This window comes from Mastomys coucha, unplaced genomic scaffold, assembly GCF_008632895.1.
Source record: "Mastomys coucha isolate ucsf_1 unplaced genomic scaffold, UCSF_Mcou_1 pScaffold20, whole genome shotgun sequence".
NCBI lineage: Eukaryota > Metazoa > Chordata > Mammalia > Rodentia > Muridae > Mastomys > Mastomys coucha.
Window position 1 is genome coordinate 113848887 of NW_022196903.1, and position 26064 is coordinate 113874950.

General features: G+C 44.7%; 1 long non-coding RNA gene across 1 annotated transcript; it reads left to right on the plus strand.

The window, feature by feature from the left end:
• Positions 1–2818: 2818 nt before the first annotated feature.
• LOC116098311 lies at positions 2819–25812 on the plus strand. Its single transcript, XR_004121805.1, has 4 exons — positions 2819–3491; positions 5219–5328; positions 14862–14929; positions 25650–25812. It is a non-coding gene; the product is annotated as an uncharacterized LOC116098311 (long non-coding RNA).
• The last annotated feature ends 252 nt before the right edge of the window (positions 25813–26064 follow it).

Below are 26064 nucleotides of genomic sequence, written 5' to 3' on the forward strand. Positions count from 1 at the left end.
GTAGCTCTGGCTGTCCTGGAACTCACTCTGTAGACCAGGCTGGCCTCAAACTCAGAAATCCGCCTGCCTCTGCCTTCCAAGTGTTAGGATTAAAGGCATGTGCCACCACTGCCCAGCTGGCAACTTTATTTTTAAAACAAAGTAGGCATGTCTCCATAGGTCTATAACCTCAGTGGTGCTGGGGACCTGGACAGAAGGCTTTTGGGAGCTTGCTGGCCTCCGTTCTAAGTGCAGGTTTAGTGAGAGACCTGTCTCAGAGGAAGGAATTAGGCAGAGAGAGGAGGATCCCTTACATCCCTCTCGGGCATCTGTGCACACAGACATAAGCCTCTGTACATATGTGTATATAACATGTACACACTCACACAAAACCCAAAAAGGAAAGTAGAAAACATTTGTTGCACGAAATTTTTCCGAGTGAAATTTTTTATGCTGTTACTGATTTGCCAGGCAGTGGTGGCACACGCCTTTGATCCCAGCACTTAGGAGGCAGAGGCAGGTGAATCTATGTGAGTTTGAGACCAGCCTGGTCTACAGAGAGAGTTCCAGGACAGGGTACATAAAGGAACCCTGTCTCACTCCACCCCAAATACTGTTACTGATAAGACCAGAATTTTACACAGGACAGAAGCAATCAGAGATTTGGAAAGGGTTCTACTACATTGTATTTATTTATTTCTACTTATTTTGTGTGTGCCTGTATGTGTGTTTGTATATATGTGCACATGTAAGGAGACTAGAAGTCAATGTCAGGTGTCTTTCTCAATCTCCATATTATCTTCATGTATCTTATTGTGTGTATACCTGCAGTGTATATGTGATTGTGGGGAGTGTGCACATGTGCACACAGGTGCACACAGAGGTGTGCTTGTGTGTGTGCACATTCACTTGGAAGTCAGAGTTTGGCCAATTAATCGCAATCCTGTCTTTTGGAGTTCATCAATTCAGCTACATTTCTTGGTTCCGCACGCCAGGGAACCATGGGCTAGAGCGCTGACTCAGTGGTTAAGGGCACTTCTTCTTGTGAGAGACCCAGGTTCAATTTTGAGCACCCACATGGAGGCTTATCATCTCCTCATGCACTAAGCACACAAAAGGTATACAGACCCAGACACATAAAATAATAGAACTAAATAAAAAAACAAATAAACAGCTTCAAAGGGTCCACTTCATCTCTCCAGACTTAGGATTCCCACCAAGCCACCACGTGAAGTTTGTTTTCTTTCATGTGTGGGGAGAAGAAAGCTCTATTTAATCCCAGGCATGAGGGAATAGATAGACTGCTTCAAAGGAAAATAGTACACATTTTCCAAGGGAAAAGTCTTAAGAGGTTTTATACAGTGATGGGTGAGGATTCCATCAACGTAATTGCTAGGGATAGAACTCAAATCTTCATGCTTGTAATAACAAGCACTTTATATTATAGCCATCTCGCTAGCCCCTTGCTTTGTTTTTATTGGATATTTTCTTTATTTACATTTCAAATGATATCTTCTTTCCTGGTTTCCCCTTTGAAAAAAACAAAACAAAACAAAACAAAAAAAACCAAAAAACAAAAAAACAAAAAACCCGTTCCCTCCCTCATTTTTCAGACAAGGTCTTACATTATTATTCAGGATGACCAGGAATTCACTATGTAGTCTACCCTAATCTCAAATTCTGGGCAATCCTCCTGCTTTATCCTCCCAAACTCTGGGATTTACAAGTATGAGCCAACATGTCTGGCTGTTCAAGAAAACTTTAAGGTGTTAAAGCTACCTCATGTGACATTATGAAGTATATAATCAGTGTACATTTCTCTGAACCTATGAAATATACCTCAAAAGTGGACCCTGCGTGGGTCGTGGAGGGAAGCAGAGATCTGTAATCTCAGCTATCGAGGAATCTAAGACAGGAGGATCAAAAATTCAAAACCCAGGCTTGACAACTTAGTGGACTCTGTATTTAAAAATACAAAAGGAAGCTGGGTGTGGTGGTGCGTTTCTTTATTTCCAGCACTCAAGACGGAAAGACAGGCAAATCTCTGTGAATTCAAGGGAAGTCTGGTCTATATATTAAGTTCCAGACCTGCCAGGGCCACATAGTAAGACCCTGTCACAAAACAAGCAAAGAAAAGGGAAAAAGAGGGTGTGGGATCCAGCTCAGTGACCTTATGCTTGCTTGGCATGGATGAGTCCTTAAGTTCAATGCCCAGTACCAAGGGTGCACACAAATGGAGAAGGCCTGGGGTGGCAGACATGGCTCAAGAGTAGAGCGAGTATCATGTCATGGTGTCAATCTCCAGGGTCAAAAAGAAGAACAAAACTAAAACTAAGCTAAAAGTATGAATCCTCGGGGCTGGGTGAGATGACTTGTAAAGGTATTTATTGCCAAGCCTGATAACCTGAGTTTGATTCCTGGGACCTAAAAGTTGTTCTCTGACCTCTACAAATCACCATGGCATGTATACTCTCATACACATACACTGAATAAATGGCCAGCATGGCAGAGAACGTGACTGCAGGCAGCTATGGCACTCGAGCAATAGCTGAGAGCTTACAATGGACCCACAAGCAAGAGGCAGAGACACCTAAACGGGAACGCCATGGGCATTTGAAACATCAGAGCCTGAGCCCAGTGATATATAAGCATTCAAACATAGAGGCCCATGGGGCTCATTGTCATCCAAACCACCATATCAAGGGACTGGGCTAAAGTGCAGGTAGCTTGGCTGGCATGAATAAGGCTCTCTAGGGGGTCACAGATATAACTAGTGTTTGGTCACAATAGCTTACACACAATTTCAGACCACATTAAAGACCCATCAAGGACCAACACGTTGGCTTAGTGGATACAGATGCTTGCCACTCAAACCTCGTGACCTGAGTTCAAGCCCCCAAACTCACATTAGGTCCAAAGAAGAAAACTGACTGCACAAAGTTTGGATATGGCTTTCAAATGACCATGGGTCCACCAATACAAGATGAAGGTTTTAAAAGAGCCACAGAGATGAAATCAGGCTTTGTATGTCTGTGGTTTCTGCTTTCACTGGATTTCCTATCTAATTTTGATAACAGTTCCCCCAACGTCATTCTTGAGTCATAATTAATAAACAAGGCGGGGTCACTACCAAGAAGGGCGGAAGAATGCAGCCAGTTCACCTGCCTAGGACTAAGACGGTTTGCAACTGGACTCCCTCAGGGAGAAGTGGAGGATGACTAACCGATGACTTTATGCCCAACCACCTCTCCAAAGCAGGATGACAGTAACTCTGAGAGCTGGGATGCGAGCAGACCAGCGTGGTATGTTGCTGTAACGATGGAGGGCAGCCTGGGCTGGCAAGGGGGGAAAGGCTGTGGACAAATAACTTGTACCATTGGCTCAGCTCCCTGTGGTGGTCACAAGCCCAAAGGGTAACCAGCCTTGACTTGTTCCTCGCCTTGGAAGGATAAGCAAGCTTCTCTGGTCATACTGAAACACCCAGGCGGCTCCCATAAAGAATGCCAGTTCTGGTAAGGATGTATAGATACCAGGCAATATACAGGGTTATCTAACCAATGTATAAATCTTCTGTTCATTTTTAAAATTAATTAACTTATTTATGTAGGGTTTGGGTTTGTTTGTTTTAAAGATTATTTATTTATTTTTATGTGTATGAGTACACTGTAACTGTACAAATGGCCATGAGCCATCATGTGGCTGCTGGGAATTGAACTCAGGACCTCTGCCGGCCCCACTCACTCCAGCCCCGCTTGCTCCAGTGTAATTCACTGTAGCTGTCTTCAGATGCAGCAGAAGAGGGCGTCAGATCTCATTACGGGTGGTTGTGAGCCACCATGTGGTTGCTGGAATCTGAACTCAGGACCTTCAGAAGAGCAGTCAGTGCTCTTATCCACTGAGCCATCCCGCCAGCCCTGTTTGTTTTTAAGACAGGGTTTCTCTGGTTGTCCTGGAACTTGACCAGGCTGGCCTCTGGCTCAGAGATCTATCTGACTCTGCCTCCCAAGTGCTGGGATTAAGATATGCTCCCCCACTGACAGATTTTGTTTTAAAAGACTGAATGTGTGTGTGTGTGTGTGTGTGTGTGTGTGTGTGTGTGTGTGCGCGCGTCCGTGTCCCACAGAGGCTAGAAGAGGTGTTACATCCTTGGAACTGGAGTTTCAGATGGTTGTGAGCTGTCATGTGGTTGCAGAAATTGAACTGTGGTCTCTGGAAGAGCACAGCTCTTAACTACCGAGCCCAGGCTCTTTTAGTTTCTTAGACAAGGTCTCACTGGATAGCTCTGGCTATCGTAGAACTCACTATATAGACCAGGCTGTCCTTGAACTCACAATCAGACTGTCTCTGCCTCCGGAGTATTGGGATTAAAGGCATCCAAGCCACCAGAGCTAGCCAATGTAGCTAACTCTGCATGTCTGAAAAAGTCAGATTTATAGGTTTAGGCAGGGCTGCACATAACTGACTGAAGTTCCAGCAATTTAGAAGGTGATTTTGGGATCAGGAGTTCAAGGTCATCCTCCTTGGCTATATGAGACTTTGTCTCAAAAATAAATAACCCAGTCGAGGTGGTGCATGCCTTTAATCCCAGCCCTTGGCAGGCAGAGGCAGTAGGCTCTCCAGGTTTGAGGCCAGCATGGTCTACATAGTGAATTCCAGGACAAGTAGGGCTACACAGAAAAACTCTTGTCTCAAAAAGCTAAAATAAATTAGTTAATTAATAACTAATTAATTAACTAATTAATGGAGAGGTGACTCCATGATGAAGGCCCTGGCAGAGGACCCAAGTTCACTTTGTGGCTCTCACATCAGGCAGGTCGCCACCATTTACAACTCCAGGTTGGGGGATCTGATACCCCTGGTCTCCAAGGGCACAGGCCCTCGTGTACACTCATTTCCACGCAGATACACAGGAGTTAAAGATAAAGGCTTTGTTGGTTTGCCTGTTTGTTTTGAAAAAAGAAAGGGAAAGAATAGGAAGTTTTAGGAAAACAACATTAAATGACTTGGGGGGGGTACTGCCAACTTCATCTAGGCTCTGAACAGAGCAGGCAAGGGCCCTGTGGCTTAGCTATATGCTCTAGTCTCCATTTCAAATGTTATCAGTATAAAACTTAGTTACCTATGAAAACCAGAGAAGCAGCCCTTTTAAAATCTTAGTCCTGTGACTCATCAATATAAAACTTAGTTATAAATATCAAAGTAGCCATTTTTGTTTGTTTGTTTGTTTGTTTGTTTTAAGGAGAGACATCTTTGTCCTTTTGAGTCTGAAGCAGGATATTGCCTCCCTGAGTTGCCGGGGACCTTGGGATGTTAGGGTCCTCTGGAACTGGAGCACAGACCACATGCAAGGTGAGAACCAAAATCTAGATTCTCTTCAAGAGCGTTAAATGCTCTTAACTGCTGAGCTGTCTCTTAGGCCCCTATTTATGAAGTTATTGAGACAGGACTGTATTATGTTAACTGGCCTCAAACTCAAAATCCTCCTGCCTCAGCTTCTGAGTACTACCTAAATCATGACTGTTTTTAAGATAGTATGAACTCCCAAATTCCATATCCTTATTCAAATAGATTAATAAAACGTGGTTCTGCTCTATGGCCCTGTGCTGAAGGAATGAATAACTCAATGGGTCTGATATTATTTGCGGAGCAATCTTCAGATGGCTTCGGTTCCCAGAGGATGCTGGAGGCAGCAGCCCTTCGGTGAGGTCACAGAAGTGTCCCGGGGTGCTGGGAGCTCCCTTAATTAGCACACCTGAGAGATAGGTCACTCTATGTTGACTAGCTCATCCAGGCCTCTAGGCTCCTCTTCATTTGCTGGCCCAAGTATGGAAAAACACCAGGGCTTCCCTTTTCTCCTGAACACGGTGGGGAGCAGTGAGAATTTGCTAGAATTCTCTTGAACACTAATGGAAAACAAACATGGGAAACTCCGCACAGCAGAGCCCAGCATGGGATCCAGCTTCCTCTGAGTCCTCCCAGGAAGTAAGCCTTCACAATAGAGGCTGAGCTGGGCTAGGGGTGGCCTGTGCCTGGTAAGGGTCGGGGTGAGGTAGGGGCCTTGCAAGGATGTAACCAAGAACACTCAGAGCCTTCATGGCGTTTATTGTTCATCTACTCCGGCTCCTAAATATCCCCCGGTATTCCCCTTATCCAGAATCAAAGGCAGTTTTTCCTTCGTAGTGTTTTATGTGAAAATTTCCGAGCTCACCTTGGCTCTGTTGTAATTCTAGTTCTAAAATTCTGGAACTCCGCCATTATGCAACCATTCCCACTGGGTGGCTGTTCTCTAGGGTCCAGAACGTAGGTTTTATCCTGTGGTTTTGGACCCCATTAAAAACAAAACAAAGCAAAACAAAACAAAAATCTGTTGAAATATACCTAGTCATGAAGGAAAAGAAAGGGTTTTTTAACTGGATGGTGGTGGAGCACGCCTGTAATCCCAGCTCTAGGAGGTAGAGGCAGCTGGATCTCTGAGATTGTGGTTCAGTTTCCAATACCATATCAGGTGACTCCAGCTCCAGGGCATCTGATGCCCTCTGGCTCTACAGGCAGTGAATTCATGCACACATATCCACATACAGATACGTACACATAATTTAAAAAAAAATAATAAAAATAAGTCTAAGAAAGGACCTCCCAGGGTCTAACCTTTCTGACTTCAACCTGGGAGACCTTCCTTTGGATTCTTCTAAAACTACGAATTAGTTTAGCTGCTGATAACATACTATATATTTCACGAAGCTAGGAAAAAAAAAAAGAGTTTGGACACATCTACCATCAAGGAACGATAAATGTCTGCGGTTATAGGTAGGTGATCTTTTGAGTCTGAGGCCAATCTGCTTTATAGAGTTGAGCTCCAGGACATCGAAGGCCACACAGAGAAACCTTGTCCTGAAAAACAAAGCAAGCAAACAAAAAAGGTTGAATGAATGGTTTTAGTTTTGGTTTGGCTTGACTTTCACCACGGTTCAGCACCGCTTTAGGTGCTAGGACCGCAATAATGGACAATTCCAGGGTGGGGTTCAGGTTGGGATATCAGTGGTAGAGCACTGACGTGCATAAAGCCTGGTGCTCAGTTTCTAGCACGGGTTGCTAGTTTTCTAGGGGAAAGAGAACCAAAGAGGATACCAGACCAAAGTCTGGCTCTGAACACAAGAACAAATAAATACCACACAAGTAAACTTGGAGAAAGAGATGCTTTGGGGATGGCAACGACTAGGATCCTCTCAGCTTAGCAGACAGAAGAGGCCATAAGATCTTTTCCTCTTGCTTTTATTCTTTCTTCGAGGCAGGGTTGCATATAGCCTGGGCTAGTTTTAGACTTGCTTTGTAGGCAAGGCTGACCTTGAACTTCTGATTCCCCCAGCTTCTACCTGCCCTGTGCTGCCGCCTTCCCCATGCTGAGATTACAGCAACTATGTTCAGTTTTATGGGGTGCAGGAGGTCAAACCCAGCATGCTGCATGCTGGGCAAGCAATCTAGCAACTGGGCTGTAGCCTCAGACTTCTTATCTTGCTCTTCAATGAAAGACAGATGAGCTAAATTCATAACAAAGGGGATTATTCTTTAGATAATTAGAAGTTATCAAATTAGAAGCCCCTGGCTCCTGACTTTGCATCATGGTAACTACAAAGCTCAGGTGATGCCCAAGACCGCCAGGTGTGTCCTAGAGGACATGCCTCTGAAGGTAGGAGGCTGAGCTTTCAGGCATCCATATCATGAAATCAGAATTCCTGTCAAAGTTTCATTCTATTCAGAGCCCCCTCGCCTGGCCATGCTTGCACAATGGCCGTCTTTACCTCCCCAACACCTCTGTTTCAGTGATTTAATGCCCAACTCCAATCCTTTCCACTCTATTTCCTTCCATCACAGCCTCGCTTCTTATAAACATACCTAAAAGCTGCACTCAGTGGTAGCTTACCTCGCCCCAGCACTAACACATGGACAGAGTCTGATCCAGGGGTGATGAGGAAAGAGAAGACAGGTGGCCATGCCATCTTGGGATTGGAGTAACAGAATTTCCAGCAGTTTCGAATCATCCCTTTCTCTCAAAACCATCAGTTGGTTGGAAAGAACCAACTGAGAGTAAATGAATCTAGGATTGATTCATAATCCACTGCATCATGTCATTTTGTAGTTCTCGTAGCCACTGACAAGTAGTGTGACACAGTAAAGTGCCCAAGCGTTTGCTATTTAGATGACAACAAGTGCAGGCTGGGTTCTCCTCTGTGCATGGCAGCCAATGGACCATGCAAGGTTTCTCTCTTGCCTTGGTTTTTCTCTATTTGGTTGGTGTTTTGCTTTGTTTTGTTTTGTTTTGAGACAGGGTTTCTCTGTATAGTCCTGGCTGTCCTGGAACTCCCTCTGAAGACCAGCCTGGCCTTGAACCCAGGGCTCCACCTCCCCAGTCTTAGGATTAAAGGCATGTGCCAGCACCGCCTGGCTTCTTGCCTTGTTTTCAGAATAGAAATAAAATAAAATGAAATGATCATTTATTGACATCAGTGATTTCTCTGACAGATTTCTTCCCCACCGCTACTCTCTCTAAACGTGTTTGTTTTCTTGTTTATTTGTATGGGTGTTTTGTCTGCACGTGGTCCGTACACTACTTGCATACCTGGGACCCCTAGGCCAGAAGAGAGCAGTGGAGCTCCCTGGAACTGGAGTTACAGACAGTTGTGAAGCTGCTATTTAGGTGCTGGGCATTGAAGCCTGGTTTTAGGGCAGAGCAGCCAGTGCTATTGACTGACCGACCGCTAAGCCATCTCTTCCAGCACTATTTTTTTTTTAAAATCACATTTGGAGCACATGTTCTATGCTGACCCTCCCTCCCTCCCCAGAGGATAGTTTGTAAAAGTTGCTCAGTTCTGCCTGGAGGTGGTGGCACACGCCTTTAATCCCAGCACTTGGGAGGCAGAGACAGGCGGATTTCCGAGTTCGAGGCCAGCCTGGTCTACAGAGTGAGTTCCAGGACAGCCAGGGCTACACAGAGAAACCCTGTCTGGAAAAAAAACAAAAGAAAAAGAAAAAAAGAAAGTTGCTCAGTTCCCTCCTTCCAGTATGTGAGTCCCAGAGATCAAACTCAGATAATCAGGCTTAGCGAAAAGCATCCTTTTCGGTTTTGTTTGTTCTTATTTTTTGAGACAGGATTTCTCTGTGTAACCTTGGCTGTCCGGGAACTCACTCCGTGGAGCAGGCTGGATTCAGATTGGCCTGCCTTTGCCGTTTGTTTACTTAGTTTGCTAATCAATCACTGATGACCCTACCAGGCTTTCTGTGGATGACTCTAACTGCATTGGCCTCAGGCAGGATTACCACCAGGAAATGCTGCTCTGTGCCTTTTGTTCTGGGTGTGAGGAACATACATATACTTCTGCTTTAGTGAATAGATTGATAATATTGTTCTTATTGTTCTATTTTATTTATTTTTATGTGTGTGGGTATTTGCCTGCTTAGATGCGTGTGTGTCACATGCATGCTCTGTGCCTGAATACGTCTTGGAATTTCTTGGAACTAGGGGTTACAGGACATTGTGAGCCCCCATGTGGTGTTGGGAGCCCAAATCTAGGTTCTTCACAAGAGCAGCAAATGATCTTAATCACCAAGCCATCTTCTCTAACCCCATCAATATACTTTTTTTTTTTTTTAACAGTTCACCATCCAACTTTTACCTGGAAAGATTGGTTGTAAAATTAGATTTCAAATGTGCATATGGAATGTGTTTGAAAGTGAGGGTGAGCTGGCAGAATTTCTCAGTACTGGAGTGCTTACCCGGCACGCTCAGAGTTCTGGGTTCCATCACAGACACTTGGGGAGCAAAAAACAAGGGACAAAATTGACACCCAAACGGATATTTTCAGAGTTCCTCATGTTAGCAACAAGTACAGTGTCTGCAGATTTGTGTTGTCCAAAATTAATTAGAACATTTGATAATTCCATGCCAAGTAGTGGAGGTGCACGCCTTTAATCCCGGCAGAGGCAGAGGCATCTCTGAGTTCAAGGTCAGCCTGGTCTACAGAGTGAGTTCCAGGATAGCCAGGGCTATAATGGAGAAACCCTACATTGAAAAAACCAAAATAGTAATAATAAAATAAAAAATAAAAATAATGAAATTTGGGGCCGGGCTGATGGCTTCTCAGTTAGGAATACTTGCTGCTCTTGAGGGGACACAAGTTCAATTTTTTTGCACCCACATAATAGCTTATAAACATCTGTAACTCCAGTTCCAGTATATCTGATTCCCTCTTTTGGCTTCTGTGGGCATCAGGCATGCACATGGTACACTCTGTGTAACAGAGCTCTGAACCCTGACTATATTGGAACTGGATTTGTAGACCAGACTGATCTCCAACTCACAGCAATCTACCTGCCTCTTTCTCCCAAGTGCTTGGATTAAAGATACATGCCACCACACCCGGCTTAGAATAATTACATCTAAAAAATTAGAGGGGCTGGAGAAATGGCTCAGCAGTCAGGAGCACTGACTACTGATCCAGAGGATGGGGATTCAGTTCCCAGCACAGACATGGTTGTTTACAACTTTCGGTAACTCCAGTTGCAGGGGACGTGACATGTTTACATAGACATACACGCAGGCAAAACACCACTGCACATAAAACAAAAAACAAATAAAATTTAAAAATAAAAATAAAACAAAACAAAAAAAGAAAAAAATGAATTAGAAATAGGCAGTGGTGGTACACATGCCTTTAAACCCAGCACTCAGAAGGCAAAGTCTGGCAGATCTTTATAAATCGGTGGCCAGCCTGGTCTACAGAGAGTTCCAGAGAAACCCACCACCATCACCACAAAATTATTTTAGTTGCTACTTTTTTTTTTTTGGTTTTTCGAGACAGGCTTTCTCTGTATAGCCCTGGCTGTCCTGGAACTCACTCTGTAGACCAGGCTAGCCTCAAACTCAGAAATCTGTCTGCTTCTGCCTCCCAAGTGCTGGGATTAAAGGCGTGTGCCACCACTGCCCAGCTAGTTGCTACTTCTTAACTGTAATTTGCTGTGGTTATGAATTGTGATGTAAAGATCTGATATGCAACCCCTGTGAAAGAGTCATTCAACCCCTAGAGGAGTCGAGACCTCACACGTTGAGAACTACTGCTCTAGTGAGTTTGACAACCTGTTATCTGAGGACACATGCACAAGCCTCACGGGTCAATGCACAAGTGCGTGTGCATAATTTAAAAAGTAAATATTTAGAAAAAAATGAAATACTAGTTCTTTTTATATGGTATAACAAGAAACTAAAGTATTTACCTAGCATGCAGAAGAGTGGGTCAAACCATACCACAGAAAAAAATGAAGTAATAAAGTGAAAAAACAAAACTGTAGAAACAAAGTTGTGGGAATGTAGAAATAAAGTAAAATGGGGGCCATGTTCCAGCTCTTGTAAGCAGCAAGCAGTGTGGAAACAAAGTTTTAGAGTAGCAAGCAGCAGCTTCAGACACTGAGAAGTTGCGTTTCAGAGATAGCCAAGGACATGTTGTAAAAACAAAGTTCTGGCAGTCAGAATGTTGAGACAGAATGACCAGGCCATTCTGACTAAGCTAAGTAAGGCCAAACAAAAATAACTGGTGGTCGCAATGACGTTAAGGTCCACGAAAACAAGATTAGCAATTCTCAAAAGGACCCCCCAACCCCTTCTGTGGTGAATTTCGAGCAAGCCAACCAATGCCTGATGAGATCCTTTGTCCTGTGTTCCACCAACCAGAGTAAGCCAGCTAGCCCTGTTGCAGGAATCTGCCCTCTGTAAAGTATAAAAGATATACGCTTTCTGAGTTCGAGGTTGACCTCCCCTTGTGAAGGTAGGCAAACCCCAAGTCCATGAGGATCAATAAACCTCATGTTATTGCAACGACCTATTGTCAATCTATGTTCTCTGGGTTGAGCCAAGTTTACTACAAAAACAATGATCTTATTTTTTTCCCATTACAACTGTGCTCTCCTTTGCTTTTTGTTTCAGTGGTAAGACATTGACCAAAACCAATTTGGGGAGGAAATGATTTATTTGGCTAAGAGATTACATTGAGGGAAGCCAACAAGGTAGGATCCTGGAACAGGAACTGAAGCAGGGCCATAGAGAAATGTTGCAGTTCACTGCCTTGATTCCAGGCCTTGCTAAGCTTGCTTTCTTAAACAACCCAGGATTACTAGTTCACCCAGGTTTGGCATTACACATAGGTGGCTGAGTCCTTCTACATTAGTCATTGATGAAGCAAATGGCCCCAGGTAGGCATAATGTCCAACTCCTTTAATCTCAGCTCTTGAGAGAGGCAGAGGCAAGAGGATCGCTGTCACTTCAAGGCCAGACTGAGTTACCTAGAGAGACCTTGTCTTAACAAACAAACAAACAAAAACCCCACAGTTCAGTCTGGTGGATGAAATCCCTCAATTGAGGTTGTCTCTTGTAGGTTGACAAAAAGTAGCATAGCCGGGTGGTGGTGGCAGCAGCAGCGGTGGCAGCAGTAGCTGCACACTCCTTTACTCCCAGCACTTGGGAGGCAGAGGCAGGTGGATTTCTGAGTTCAAGGCCAGCCTGGTCTACAGAGTGAGTTCCAGGACAGCCAGGGCTACACGGAGAAACCCTGTCTCAAAAAAACAAACAAACAAAAAACAAACAAAAAAAATGTTTTTTGATTATGGTGTTGAATTCAGTAAAACCATACCTTTTTTTTTTTTTTAAATAGAGTCTTAAGTAGCCAGTGCTAATCTTGAATTCCTGATCCTCCAGTCTCTAACTCCCGACTGCTGTGAATACAGGCATGTGCCAACAGCCTGTATTCAGGCTGTGTTTTAGTTTGCTTATTTGATCTGTTTGCTTATTTGCTTTTGTTTTGATTGAGACAGAGCATCACTATGTAGGCTTGCCTGGCCTAGAGCTTGCTAAGTAAAAGAGAATATTCTACCTAAATGTATTTTTTAGTGTTGAATGAAATGAATCAAAAACAACTTGAGCCTGACTAAGGAGTTTTAGGCCAAATGTATATGAACCTGGACACTTTCTCAACCACAGTAATGTGACTTTTTAAACTGGCCCTGAACTTGTAAGTTCTGCCTGTCTCTGTTCCCAAATACTGAGATTAAAGGCATGCACCACCACATTCATCTGTTAGTTTGTTTGGTTTTTGTTTGTTTTGGACAGGGTTTCTCTGTGCAGCACTGGCTGTCCTGGAATTAGTTTTGTAGACCATGCTTTCCTGGAACTCAGAAATCCACCTGCCTCTGCCTCTCCAGTGCTGGGATTAAAAGCATGTGCCACCACTGCCTGCTAATTTTACTTATTTCTATTTTGTGTATAAATATGTTCACATAAGAGAATGTGCTTGCAGGTGTGTGTAGAAACTGACATTGTGTCTGGCTTTAATGTGGGTGGTAGGTATCAAATACAAGTCCCCATATTTGAGCAGCAAGCACTTTCTGGGTCGAATCCTCTCTCCAGCCTATGTTCTGAAGCTTGAATAGTCAAGTGGATTTCCCACCAATTCAGACTCATCTCTAGGGGCTGCAGAGATGGCTCAGTGGGTAAGATCTCTTCCAGTTCTACCAAGAGCTCAACCTGTGGGTCTTCACCTCTTTGTGGTGGGTTGTTGAAAGGCCCTTTTACAGGGGTTCCCTAAAAACACAGATATTTGCATTACAGTTCATAACAACACAATTGCAAATTATGAAGGCGGCAACAATTATGTTTTGGTTGTTGGTCACCACCACATGAGGCACAGTATTAAAGGCCTGCAGCATTAGGAAGGCTGAGAACCACTGCACTAGAGAGATGTATCGGTGGTTGGGAGGGCTTGCTGCCCACAGAGGACCCGGTTTCAGTTCCCAGCACCTTCCCTGAGAGGTTCATAACATCATGGCTCCAGAGACACTGGCACACACGTGGCAGGCGCATTTTACAAGCATGTACATTATGTATACGTGGATATATACATACAGATAAAGTGGACGTTCCCTGAAACACCAATCCTCCAAGCCGTCCCTAGAAAGAACAATTACAGTTACTCCTCTCTTTCCTTTTGGCTCTTGTTCGCTTGCTTTGTTGCTTTTGTTTTTTTAGATAGTCTCTCGCTTTGTAACCCAAACTATCCTGGAATTTGAGATCTTCCTGCCTTAACCTAGATTACAGGCAAGCTGCTACTGTTTCCAGCTTAAGTTGTGATGGAGACTGAATTTGGGGCTGTGTTCATGTTAAGTGAGCACTCTACCAACTGCACTGGAGCCCCAACCCTGGACTAGAGTATGTCTTATGCCATTTATAACTTTAGGACCACAAATATCACAGAGACCAGAGTATACTTGGTATTTATACTACACCACCAGTTCTACTATTTTATTCATTCAATTAGAAACTTCCCAAGGCCTGAGATAGAATTTTTCTATCCAAATGTACATTTTAGTCTTGAATGGAAACACATCAGGAAAACTTGGGCCTGGCTAAGGCATTTGAGGCCAAATGTGTATGACCCTGGACACTTCTTCAACCAAAGTAATGTGACCTTTCAACTGAGTGGGGATGATCTGAGGCCAAAGGAATGGCACAAGGAGCTAAAATAATTAAAAGGAAAGTTGGAGAAATTAAGAATCAGAGCTCCTTTGAGAGGAGATTAAGGGGAGAACTCATTAAGATTCACCAGCTTCTGAATGGCCCTGGGGATTGAGATGCTACAAAGCTGTTTGACCTGGTGTCAAGAACAAGAGGAGGTGTCACAATAAGACAGGCCCAGGCTGGGAGACTCCAGGAATTCAGAGGAGAAGCATGAACAGGGACTAAATAACCCAGGGCGGTCTGGGCTGGCTTTCAGATGCAGCTTGTGGAACAGAATGTAGCAGGCAACAAAATGTGACAAGGATTCTCTTTTCTTCTTCTTCAGGGTTGAGTGTGGGGTGCAGGGCTTCCTGCTTGCACTGAAGACTTTCTGATAAGGATTTCAGCCTTGAAGTAAGGAGGGGCACGTGGAAGAAATGATGTCCTCACCACCCTTTTGTATCCCATCCATCCAGTACGAAGTTCAGCAACCTCTACAAGAATCTCTCACTGTGTGTGGTATTAAATCCATGTGGGGCAGTGCAGGAACTCTTGTCTAGCACCACGGAGGTCCTTGACTCTAGCCCTAGCAGCATCTAAACAAAAGAAACTTCTACTGCCTGTCAGATGTGATCCAGTCAGGGCCAGGCATAGTGATGCACACCTTTAGTCCCACCACTCTGGAGGCAGAGGCAGGCGGATCTCTGAGTTCGAGGCTAGCCTGGTCTACAGAGTGAGTTCCAGAACAGCCAGCACTACATAGAGAAACCCTGTCTCGAAAAAGCAAACACAAAAAAAGAGACTATGTCCAAAAGGAAAAGTCTTGGGGCTGAGGAGATAATTCAGTGGTTACGAGTACAAGTACTATACTGGTTGCTCTTCCAGAAGACCCAAGTTCAATTCCCATCACCTACATGGCCTTCTGTAACTCCAGTTCCAGGGTTTCTAATACCTGACACAGACATACCTACAGGGTAAAACACCAATGATCTTAAAATAAAAATAAATTATATATGTATATGTACATGTATATGCATATAGCATGTACATAAAAACACATACATACATGTGATATAACACACTCTAGCCCACACTGTTGTAGCCTGAGCCCAGAATGCAGGAATAACCCCAGTGCACAGCAGCTGCCCATGTATGGAAGACAGCAAGAGCCAGGAATCTTCATCTACCAGGTCAGGAGGACTTTTTATTCTGTTTTGTTTAAAGAAGGTCATTTAATGAACTTCCCTATGTGATTTCAGGCAGGCAGGGCACCTAGGCCTGTCAGCCTTCTTAACCTTCTCTGTGCTTCTGCTAAAGAATCTGGCCGTTTGTTTATTTGTTTGTTTGTGTTTTGAGACAGGGTTTCTCTGTGTAGCCCTGGCTGTCCTGGAACTCACTCTGTAGACCAGGCTGGCCTCAGATTCAGAAATCTGTCTGCCTCTGCCTTCTGAGTGCTAGGCTTAGAGGTGTGTGCCACCACTGTGTGAGTTTAGACTTCTTGGTGAAAGGCTGCATATGCAGTTTTCCTTCCCCCAGAATGCTGTAGCAGTTTGATTGCACCAAACTTGTTCATGGCAGCATTTGCCATATCTGCTCACTGACCAGTGTCCACAGCTTATTAAAGTTGACAGTCAGGCAGAAGCTCTTCAAGTGCTAATCCCTCACACCAACCTTCCCAAACTGTGTGTGTGTGTGTGTGTGTGTGTGTGTGTGTATCTGTGGGTATGGACCCTGTGGTGAGGCATGCTACACACATATCCCTCATTCCCCAACCACCCCCAACTGCTAGATACCTCAGGTGTTTGCCAATGAGGTCTTGGTAGCTCACATGGCCCTGATGTTCCCAGGTCTTCTTCAGGCATGGAAGACATGATGGCAGCTGAAAGCAAAGGGCACAAACTTCCAGCCTTAAGAACAAAGCACGCAGCAGCTCCGCTTCTCTTGTTCTCAAGCAGGCGTGCAGGGTTAGCCACTGGCATTACACTGAGGCTTACAAGTGCTGTGGCTCCTGAAAATTAAGAGCCCTGATCTAAATGGTACACTTGTGCACACACACGCACACACACACACACAATAAGTCAATGTAAAGAAACCTAGAAAGGATATACTTAGAGATGGTGTGTGGATGAGGAAATGGGAGTCAGCTCATTGGTAGGTCTTTTGACTTGCCCAGTTTTTTTTGTTTTTTTGTTTTTTGTTTTTGTTTTTTGAGACAGGGTTTCTCTGTGTAGCCCTGGCTGTCCTGGAACTCACTCTGTAGACTAGGCTGGCCTCGAACTCAGAAATCGGCCTGCCTCTGCCTCCCAAGTGCTGGGATTAAAGGCGTGTGCCACCACTGCCCGGCTGACTTGCCCAGTTTTGACAAGGCTTTTGGGCTTCCTTTTCTCTTTTATTTTGAGGACAGGAGCTCAGGTCATCCAGACAGACCTGGAATTTACTATCTAGCTGATGGTGATTCTGAACTTCTGACCTTTAGACCTCCCTCCACTTCCCGAATGCTGGAATTACAGTAGCTTATCACTACTCCCAGCTAAAGAAGGGAAGGCATTTTTTTGTTTTGTTCTGTTTTTGTTTTTGCTTTTTGTCTGAGATGGGTTTCACTATGTAGCCCTAGTTGGCCTGGGGGTCCTCACCAGATCAACCAGGCTGACCTTGAAAGCATAGAGACCCACCTGTTGTGTAACTGGTTCCTTAGAGATTGAAGCATTCAGTCCTGTAGGGAAACTCCTTAAGCAGGAAGGTAAACAACTCAAAAGAGCTTCAGGAAGTACCCCAAATCAACCAGATTCACTAGGCCTCTCCCCAGATAGAGTAAGCATTGGAGGCTGAGAACCCTTCTCAGCAGATCAAAGCTGAGTTCCAAAGAAGACTCGGAGACCAGATCAGCTGCCTGGGAGCGAGGGAAACTAGCTGATTGAGCGGTCTGGTGAGGTTTAGACCAACTGAGGTACCTAGAAAGGATGCTCTCAAATCTTCCGAGAGCAGGCTCTGAACAGTGTGCTCTAGGTTTCCAGCTTGGTGAGCTTGTGCTAGGGTAGGCTTTGGTGACACAGCGGTCTTTGAGTCTTTCTCTTTTAAGTTACCCATCACTCATAGTCTTGTAAGTACCTCCAATAAAACTCATTGGTCCCCAAGTTGGGCTTTGGTGGCGTCCATACTTCTGTCTGTTGTGGACACCTTATCTAGGGTGAGTAGACATGTATATTGCATCTCCCCAGGAAAAGTTTGTCATATACCACTACCCACCTTTGCCTTCCAGGTACTAGAATTAAAGGCATGCACACTAAATTAAAAGCATGCCTTTAATTCCTGTTCTGAGGAAGCAGAGGAGATCTTTGTGAGTTTGAGGCCAGCCTGGTAAAGAGAGTGAGCTACCGGACAGCTAGAGCTACAGGGACAAACCCCGTCTCAAAACAAAACAAAGACAAAAAAACAACAAAAAGCATGTACCACTAACATCAGCCAAAAAAGGAAAAACTAACTATAACAATTTTTTTTTTTTGGTTTTTCGAGACAGGGTTTCTCTGTGTAGTCCCTGCTGTCCTGGAACTCACTCTGTAGACCAGACTGGCCTCAAACTCAGAAATCCACCTGCCTCTGCTTCCCAAGTGCTGGGATTAAAGGCGTGCACCACCACTGCCCAGCTCTAACTATAACAATTAATTATAAAAATTGCTGGGCACAGTGGCGTATGCCTTTAATCCTAGCACTTAGGAGGCAGATGTAGGTGGACGCCTGTGAGTTTGAGGCCAGCCTGGCTTACAGAGTGAGTGCCAGGATAGTTAAGGCTGTTCCTTATAGAAACCTGAGTGGATCCTGCCCATGGTTCCACTCGGGTCTTTGTTTGCTTCAGCCCTGTTTTGGAAAAACCACCCAAACACATGCTGTATAAATAAATAAAATAAAATAAAATAAAATAAAATAAAGGTGGTTATGAGTAAAGCTTTCTTGTTTTTGGAGTGTTGATAATGTTACCTAAGGCCTGGTAGGCAAGTATTGAATTTTTGGCCCATATCCTTATAGCCAGGATTTGTTTGGTTTTGAGACAGTATCTTATGATGTAGCTCTCTAGCTGGCCTGCAGCTCACTATGTAGACCAGGCTAGCCTCCAAGATCTGCCTGCCTCTACTTCTCAAGTACTGGGATTAAAGGCATATGTCATCATCATGTCCAGTAACCTTAGATTTTTAATTCCTGGTCTTTAATATTGAATATAAGTAGCCAGGTAGCAGATGGCAAAAAGACAGCAGAGCTGGGAGAGATGTGGGAAGTTTGCTGAGAAAGGCCTGCAACCTATCTGGTTGGGAGTGTGTGGGTTCCATGATTGAGAACAGAAAGGCAGTGGAAGGCAGCAAGTGGGTTGTACACCCAGCCTTGCTCCACATCAGTCAGTCTTGTGGTATAGGTCATTATGTAGATTGCCATTACACAATCGGTGAGTATCAGGGGAGATCTCCTGGAAGAGTGTAGCTGAGAAGAAAAAGATAGCTTTAAAGGCATGATCAGCTACGGAAAGACAAAAGGGCTGGCAAAGTCAGTCATTTAGTGCACGGTCTCTTGGGTAAGCGTGCCTGGGGACATCCCCAAATTAGGGTGTTTCAGCAGTATTGCATCAAGGAAGCGAGCTCCTAACACTTCATGCTTAGAAGTCAAGTTGTAAGGAGTCTTTCCCAGCCATTGAACAGCACGATCAAAAGGGGAGCCCGCCATCCATCTGTTTGGCAGCAGGAGAGAATTCCTGGTGGGACTGGGTGGAGGTGTTAGTGACAGGAAAAACTAACAAGGCAGTGAAAGCCAGCTTTTGGCAGATGCTTCAATAAGCATCTACTAGTTGGGTCTTTCAGAGATCAAAAGATCATCATTGATTTTGCTTTTCTGTACTGTGCATATGTATGAAATGTATTAATTTGAGCTCATGCTCCAACTCGTGGGTGGAGGTCAGAGGACAAGGTTTTCACAGTCAGTTTTCTCCTTCTATCTGTTTTTTCTTTTTAACTTTTAATTTTATTAAGACTGTGTACCACCTAGCAGTGGTGGGGCACACCTTTGATCCCAGCACTTGGGAGGCAGAGGCAGGTGGATTTCTGAGTTCGAGGCCAGCCTGAGTGAGTTCCAGGACAGCCAGGACTACACAGAGAAACCCTGTCTCGAAACCCATCCCCCCCCCCAAAAAAAGACTGTGTACCACTGGAATGCCTGATTCTAGAGGAACTGGATCTCCTGTTAATGGAATTACAGGATGTGGGGTGTGTGAGAGTGCTGCGAATCGAACCTGGGCCTTCTAGGTGAGCAGCCATTGTTCTTAACCCATGAAATTTTTTCTTTTTCAATTTTTTTTTTTTTTTTTTTGGTTTTTCAAGACAGGATTTCTCTGTATAGCCCTGGCTGTCCTGGAATTCACTCTGTAGATCAGGCTGGCCTCGAACTCAGAAATCCACCTGCTTTGCCTCCCAAGTTCTGGGATTAAAGGCGTATGCCACCACTGCCTAGCTCTTTTTTAATTTTTGAGACAAGGTCATATGAAGACCAGGTTGGCCAGTCACTGTACAGAGAGCTTCTGGTCTCTGCCTCCCAAGTGCTGGGATTAAAGGCATGTGCCACCACCGCCCGGCTCCAATTTACTTTTTACTTCAAGGTCACTTACAGTTTCTGGCTAGTTCTGCAGAGTAGCAGGCCCAGGAGTATCTGAGGAATTCTCAATATCCTCTCATCTCATCAGGAGGATGATGGAATTAAGGATACAAACTACCACATCTGCTGGGTGGTGGTGACACACACCTTTAATCCCAGCACTTGTGAGGCAGAGGCAGGCGGATTTCTGAGTTTGAGGCCAGCCTGGTCTACAGAGTGAGTTCCAGGACAGCCAGGGCTATACAGAGAAACCCTGTCTCGAAAAAACAAAAACAAAAACAAACAAACAAACAAAAAAAAACCACACCACATCTGCATTTTTTTCTTTTCTTTTTTGTTCTGGGGATTAAACTCAGGATGCCTGGTTTGCCCAGCAGCAGCATTTAACTACTGAGCCATCTCAACTTGTCTTATCATTGTATGATCAGCAAGTGAATAAATAATATATCTGAGTTAAATGTAATTTAAAAATTTTGGCAGTGTTGGGGACTGAACTGAGAGCTAGGCAAGAACTCTGCTACAAAGCTACACCTTGGCCTGGCTGTGGTGGTGAATGCCTTCAATCCCAGCACTTGGGAGGCAGAGGCAGGCGGATTTCTATGAGTTCCGGCCAGCCTCTTCTACAGAGAGTTCCAGGACAGCCAGTGCTACTCAGTGAAATATGTTTTATAAGTCCAAAATAAGAACAAAACAAAAGCTACACCCTGTAGCCTTTGAATTAAATTGTTTTTATTTATTCACTTTACATCCCAGTCACTGCCTACCTCCTTAAGTTTATACTATTCTTTTTATTATTTTATTATTTGTTGGGATTCAGACCTGGGACAAGCAGCTGAGTTGCATATTTAACATACCAAAGTAGACCAGGCTTCCAGGTTCTCCCAGCATCCTTTGGTCCCTACCTGGCATACCCAGCCCTCTGTCCTGAAGCTCCCAGCCTAGGGACTGGGCTTTCTCTCCCCAAGAAGCTCCTCCCTATATAGTCCAGACATTTTGGTCTTTCCCCACCTTCTCTCTTCCTCTCTCTGCATTTTCTCTCTTTCTCTTCCCACTCCCTTCCATCTCCCCTAATGGTAACTTTCCTGGCCTCATTCCTTGGGACCAGTGAATCCAACAGAGTGCCTTCCCAATTCACCAGTGGAGAATAACTTATCATTATTTTTCAGCCAGAGTCTCACTTATGAGAACCTCATTTTGTAGATCAGGCTGGCATGGAATTTACAGAGATCTCCTGCCTCTGCCTCCTAAATGCTTGGATCAGATAAGTGTATTACCATGACTACCCTGTTTTAAAAACAATTTGTTGGTGTGTGTATGTGCACCACATGCTTGGTGGTCAGAAGAGGCATTGATCCCCTGGAATTGGAGTTTTAGGTGGTTGTGAGCCACTATGTGGGTGCTGGGAACCCTGAACCCAGGTCTTCTGAAATAATAGTAAGCACTCTTTTATTCATTTTTTGACAGGGTTTCTCTGTATAGCCCTGGCTGCCTTCACACTCACTCTGTAGACCAGGCTGGATCCAAATTCACAAAGATCTACCTGTCTCTGCCTCCTTAGTGTGCTGGGATGAAAGTTGTATGTCACTATGCCCAGCTAACACTCTCTCTGTCTCTCTCTGTCTCTGTCTGTCTCTCTCTGTCTCTGTCTGTCTGTCTCTCTCTCTCTGTCTGTCTGTCTCTCTCTGTCTCTGTCTCTGTCTCTCTCTCCCTCCCTTCCTCCGAGCCCCCCTTGGTTGCAGTAAGCACTCTTACCTGCTGAGCCATCTCTCTAGTCCCTTTTTTCTGGGATCGGGTCTCTTGTGTTTCAGTTGGTTCTAACATTGCCAATTCTGTGACTTTCCCTTCCAAGTACAGGAAATATAGGTGTATGCCATGATACTAAACATGAATTTAAAATATAAAGATGTTAGTCTGGCTTCATTTTAAAAATGAAAGCTGGTTGTGGTGGCACACTCTAGGTTTTGTTGAAGGTTTTGACAGGAGGATCAAGAGTTCAAGTTCAAGGTTAGCTTGGGCTCCACATTTTTCCAGAGTATGGTGGTACACAACTTAATCTCAAGACTTAGGAAGTAGAGGCAGGCAGATCTGTGAGTCTGGGGACAGCCTGGTCTACAGAATGTGTTCCAGGATAGACAGGGCTATACAGAGAAGCTCTGTCTTGAAAAAGCGACAAAACAAGGAAACAAAAACAATGAAATGGGGGCTGGCGAGATGGCTCAGTGGGTAAGAGCACTTCTGAAAGACCGGAGTTCAAATCCTAGCAACCGTATGGTGGCTTACAACCATCTATACAGCTACAGTGTACTCAGATACAAAAAAATAAACAAATCTTTAAAAAAAAAAAAAAACCAAGACAAAACCCAAAAAACAGTGAAATGGTTGAGTGTGGATTTGTTAAGCAGTCACAGACAGGAGACCTGGGTTAAATTCCCAGTACCCATTGTTAACTCACAGCCATCTGCAACTCAGTTCCAGGGAATCCAAGATTCTCTTCTGATCTTGCCTAGCTTCTGCTCTCATGTGGTACACATACATACATACACTCACACATTCCCACATACCCATAAACATATCTATGCTTAATTCTTGATTTGTTTCTTTTATGGGTAGGAGTGTTTTGCCTGCATGTATGTGAGTTCACTATGTCCATGGTTGGTATCCATGGAGGCGAGAAGAGAGGGCTTGTTTCTCTGGGACTGGAGATGAAGACAAATGTGAGCTTCCATGTAGGTGCTAAGAATTGAACCCAGGTCCCCTGAAAGAGCAGTTCTTAACCAATGAGCCATGTCTCCAGCCCCTGACTTATGTAAAGGTAGGCAGTCTGACCAGGCAAGGCTCTGTACATCTTTAACCCCAGCATTCACAGGACTGAGGAAGATAGATCTTTTGAGTCTGAGGCCAGCCTGATTTTAAATAGCAAGTTAAAGATTGCTGGGAAAGCACCGTGAGCCTCTGCAGGTTAGGGAGGTGTGGTGTGTGGCAGTGTACAAAGACATTATTGCTTAGAAGCATTAGCTGCTTGTCCAGAGGACCCAGGTTTGATTCCCAATGCCTACAAAGTGCATCACAGCCATATGTAACTCCAGTTCTAGGGATCCAACACCTTTGCCTGGCTTCCAGAAAACCCAAGCACACACATGGTACACAGAAGTATATAGTAAACACCTATACACATAGAATAACTTTAAATATTTAGGCTGGGTATGGTGGCCCATGCCTTTAGTTTTAGCACTTGCCAGTAGAAGAGTCTCACTGTTTAGAACAGGCCGGTCCTTGATTCGTGTAGCTCAGGCTACCCTCAAACTTGTGCTGAGACTACATGCATTCATCCTCTGTACCATAGGTACCATAGCATGCCTATGGAGGCCAGAGACAGCTGGCTGAAGTCAGTTCTCTCCTGCTAGATAGAACTCCGGCCACCAGGCTTGGTGACAAGCACCTTTATCCTCTCAGCCATCTTGTGGCCCTATGTTTTTGAAACAGAATCTGGGGGCTGGAGAGATGACTCAGGAGTTAATAGCACTGATTGCTCTTCCAGAGGTCCTGAGTTCAATTCCCAGCAACCACTATCTGTAATGGGATATGATGCCTCTCTGGTGTGTCTGAAGATAGTGACAGTGTACTTACATAAAACAAATAAATCCTAAAAAAAGAAAGAAAGAAAACAGAATTTTATGTAGTCCAAGCGATCCTTTATCTGATTTTGTGTAATAGAGGCTAGACTTAAACTTGTGATTCTTGGGTCTCTACGTCCCAAGTGCTTTTGTTTTCTACATGTGTGGGTGTGCATTTGTGCCAAGACACCCATATGGTAGTTGGTTCTCTTTCCACTACGTAGGTTCAGGGGCTCAAACTCAGGCCTAATTTCCCCTTTAATGTAAAATACCCAGGGAGAAGAGGTTACATAAATGGAAGCTGTAGAGAGAATAAAAGAATTATTTCCAGGTAACTTCAGTGTCATTGGAGGTTAAAGGCACTGCTCCTGAGTAGAAAAGAACAAGACTGAGACACAGTGTAGGGAAGATGCTAACTCCTGTGATCTGAGAAGAGAATAATAGGCTAGGTTGGAACAAGTCAAGAGCAAGAGAAACAATCCAAAAGGTGCCAAGTGTTCAAGCATTCCCACATTTGCACTCCCACAGGGGTCCTTATTCTAGATTCCCAATTAGTCCAGGAAACAGGTCTGAAGCAGGTAAGTACAGGGAAAGGTGAAACTAGTGTTCAGAGCTGAGTCAAGAATCCAGGGTCAGCAAGTCCAGGAAGTGTTGTTCAACAGAAGTAAGTCAGACCTAAGACATTCTCAGTTCTTTCACTTCTGGAGCATGAATGGGATCAATGCAAGAAGTAAGTGTGTGTGTGTGTGTGTGTGTGTTACTGTGGGTGGTAAGGAGGGCAGCCAGAGCCAGAATGAACCAGAGTTGCATATTGGGAATAGTCTATGGCTAGTGTCACAGGAACCCATATGGGACACTCAAGTAGACAGAGAGGCCTCAGACACAAATTCCTCCAGAGGAAGGAGGTGGCAACCATTTTGACCCCTTTTAGGGGCAGAAGTGCAGCACTTCCAGGCTCCCAACACCTTTTATTTTCAGGACTCTTGGCAGCATGAGGAGGATGAGCAGATGAAGAGGTTACAATGGGGGTGTGTGTGTGTAAGGGGAATACGGAGCACTCAGTATCCCAGTGATTACGGAGGAGCCAAATCACTCTTATCTTCCTACTTCCTGGTATTGCTAATTACTATTAGGCTAGCTAGTAATGACAACTGAGATGCCAGCTAAGAAGGTTAGATAGATAATGATATGAGATAAAGACAGAAGTGAGTGAGAGACCGGAGACCACGGATAGTCAGAACATAATGGATTTGACACAAGTGTTAAGAAATGCCACAGCACCCAGAGACTGGTGTCTGTAAACCCAGCACCCTGGAAGTGCAGGAAGAATTGGTTCAAGGTGTACAGAAAGCTGGTTGCTCACTAGTTGGGGCTTCATGCAACCCTTTTCAAAGGAAGAAGGTGTGATCCATGAAGAGCACAGTAGTTTTGGGAAAGCCAAACATGGAGGCTCAGTCATAGTAGTTTGAGTCTGAGGCTAGCCTGGACTACAGAGGGAACCTGGTCACAGAACATTCCAGGAGAAAAGGAGATCTGGCGAATTCCAGAGTCCTCCTACGTCCCCTCCACCCATTCATGAGGTTATCTACAGAGTAGCTGAGTTTTGAAAACATTAAAAAACAAACTAAAAATCTGGGATAGATAACGTTTCGGGGTTGCTAACTCCCACCTATAGGGCAGTGTGAGAAGAGATGAAGTATCTTAAGATCAGTTGGCTCACAAAAGACACACTTGGATTTGGCTTAACAATTTTTGTTTTTAAGTGCTGCCTGACAAAGACACAAGGGGTTAGTTATTAAAGTGATCAGAATAGGTGAGGGAGCAGGAACTAGCCAGGCCTCCCACTTACACATCTATCTCACAAACTCGCTCGCTATTATTCTTTCCAGGGTCGCGCCCATCTAAACAGCCGAATTCGAGTGCACGTCAGAGGTGGTGTTTCTGGCGAAGCGGACTGAAGAACCCGCCAGGACTCTGCGACTCGAGCAGAGCCGCTCAAGCGCAAGGACCAACACAAACAGAAGACACTACAATGTAGTTCTTCCAAACTTTCTGGGCTGTCTTGGAGGTGAATTTCTCCCTTCCGGTTTAGCAGAATTCCAATGTCCTAGATAGCAGTTAACATTTCTAAAGCCTCGGCACCCTCCTCGCGCGGAGCACAGCCCCGTAGCCTGGGCAGGTCTCCACCCCCACCCGGACACACGTCCCAGAGTCTCCAGGCTCTTCCCCATCCCCCCAGCCTTCCAGCTACATTGTGAGCACTCGCGCCCGCCCGCAGCCGCGCTCCGGCGAGGGCAGTCCCAG